General features: G+C 29.1%; 1 non-coding gene across 1 annotated transcript; it reads left to right on the top strand.

The window, feature by feature from the left end:
• The first annotated feature begins 1392 nt into the window (after nucleotides 1–1392).
• On the top strand, nucleotides 1393–1465 carry TRNAV-AAC. Its single transcript has one exon. It is a non-coding gene; the product is annotated as a tRNA-Val (tRNA).
• The last annotated feature ends 1226 nt before the right edge of the window (nucleotides 1466–2691 follow it).

Raw genomic sequence — 2691 nt, 5'->3', positions numbered from 1 at the left:
TTCTAATTTTTACTTTTGGCATTTAATAGGTATAACATTATTTTGAATAATATATTATTTGTAAATACAAAATCTAAACATGTAGATAAATAGTGTTAATTGAATTTGGTACATTGTACATGTCCGTAAACATATTAAATAAATAAATATTACCTATGTGACTATAAAGGTATCAATATTATAGTTGTAATAGTTGTAACGGCGTAATGTACTAATGCGTTTAGATTTTTATAATGATTTTAAAAATCATCTTAATTTAATGATTAACGGCATACGACTATACGAGTATATAATATAAACGCTTATTTTATTATTTGTATAATATAATGTTTATATGGATATTGAAATATTTATGCCTAGCAATTACCATCAACCTATACATTTAAGTATTTAATACAATGTGCCCACCGTGTTTTTCTGTTTTCCGTGTTCACCTTATGTCAACCTATTCTTGTTTCCCGTACACGGTCCTGTAGCTCAGGAAGTCGAACAGGAGTCGCATTTCAAATTGAATTGAAGGTATAACAAATTATAACCTAAACATAAAGCGACCTATTACCTAAGGCATGTTACGAGTGGGGAGATGGTATTTTAGCACGAATTTTAGTACTTGTAATTTGAGCCATCAGTGCCTACCTATTTGAGTGCATACCTATGTAGTCGGCGCCACATCTAAATATAAATTTTGGTGCCGTCACGACAGAAAAGGAAAATCGAAATACCATAAGTACCTAATCGGATAATTTGTGTCACACTTAAATTATTTAAATTATTAGAATTTACCAAATAGGTATATAAAATTAGTACCTGTCTCACTGCAGTTTAAGCACATATAGGTACAATGTGAATAACGTACAATAATAATTGGACAATGAATCATAATATTCTTGATTTTTGACTAGGTACCTTATATATTTTATTATAAACTGAATTACTGAAATAATAGGCACCTATTCATTTTATAGGTAGGTACACTATAATGTATACCCACGTATTTACGTTATACCTACATTTAAAGTCTTTAAATTATGATTAGGTACAATTTTTATTTTACATTATATGCCTAGGTAGGTATTTTAATATTTTTCTTGAAATGTATCTATTAAAATGAACAAGATTGATGAATAAATTACAATATACTAAAATAAATTGTGAATAAGTTTTAAAAAAAATTATTATTAATTTATTTAAAAGTGAAACAAATTACAATTGTAAGTACAAAATTGAGCAGAATTGTATTGTTTTGTTTTCGACGCAAATCTATATCGTCTGGCGTGTGAGGCCTTGAGCGTGGTCTACTCTACTCGCTTGACCTTGATTAGGTAATAAAATTTAGGATAATAAAATCAGAAGTAGACTTATTTGATATTGTTTTTTACAGTTACCTCAACTGTTTCCGTGGTGTAGCGGTTATCACATCTGCCTAACACGCAGAAGGTCCCCAGTTCGATCCTGGGCGGAAACATAAACTTTTTGCGTTTTTTCCCGAGTTTTTTTATTAAGAAACTAGCAGTTGATCCCGTGCACTCCGTTGCTTATTAAAAATGCCAACTCTATGTGAATATTATATGTATTATTTTATAATATAACGGTTAAAAAATACTAAGTAATATCGTTACAACAAAATTAAATTTATTTTGGATCATAATTATGTATTTTTATTCGTTTTATCCAGAAAAGTTAGACAATTTAAGTTTTCGATTGAATGCTTTTTATTGAAGTGCATTTGGATACTCAATATTTTTTGTTTTTCTTTCTGAAGCGTACACTAATAAATCAGAAGGTTTTCCGATCGTGAGCAGGCCACATTGCCACATACAGCAGTCCATTTCTTTTTTCAAAGACGTTATTACGTTATTACGTGGTTTTACGTTATATTGCTGTTCTTTCAGTGAACCAAAAAGCCTTTTCATAATAATAATAATTTAAAAAAAAAATTATTATTATTATGAAAAGTTTATTTAAAACCAATAGCAACCATTACCAAACAAACATTTCCATCGTAAATCTCAAAATCCATGTTATTTGAGCACCTCCCCGGTCCAACATCTAATAATTTACCCTTTTTAAATTAGCATATTTTCTTCCAGAGGTCTAATATATCTCTATACATAATGTCATCGCAATCGGATGAACGATTTAGAAATGCATTAAAGGATACACAAACTTTAATTTTTATACATTAGGTACATAGATTAATAAGATACTGGATTTTAAACTTTGACTTCCTAATACTTAATACTATGGACCCAATTTTCTACCAAATACTTTCATCTAGGCACTAGTTATAGTGTTTTCAGAACTAAAAAGGTGGATAAGTGGATGTCGCTCTGCTGTACAGTATAGGTTACAAGTGGGTCACTGTATAATGGATAGTATTAAATTTGAATTCAATGATATAATATCACTGTATAAGAAAAACGATTCTGAGCGGAGACGGTTTGTCCGTCTAGGTATTAGACATACCTATTATAGGTATACTTATCTATGGTATTAAAAAAAAAATTGACCAATAAGTATAGGTATATATAATAAATTCCAAATTAATCATATCACAATATCCATTAGGTAACGCGTTATACATCAACAACAAACCGTGGTACTGTCATAGATATATAATAGTATACTTTAGAAGTTTCAAGTACCCACAAATAATATTATACAATCACAACAAAATAACTAAAATAGTTA

The sequence above is a fragment of the Acyrthosiphon pisum genome, chromosome A2, assembly GCF_005508785.2.
Source record: "Acyrthosiphon pisum isolate AL4f chromosome A2, pea_aphid_22Mar2018_4r6ur, whole genome shotgun sequence".
Taxonomy (NCBI): Eukaryota; Metazoa; Arthropoda; class Insecta; order Hemiptera; family Aphididae; genus Acyrthosiphon; species Acyrthosiphon pisum.
Note: the sequence above shows the minus strand (reverse complement) of the source record. Positions and strands in the feature narration are given on the sequence as shown.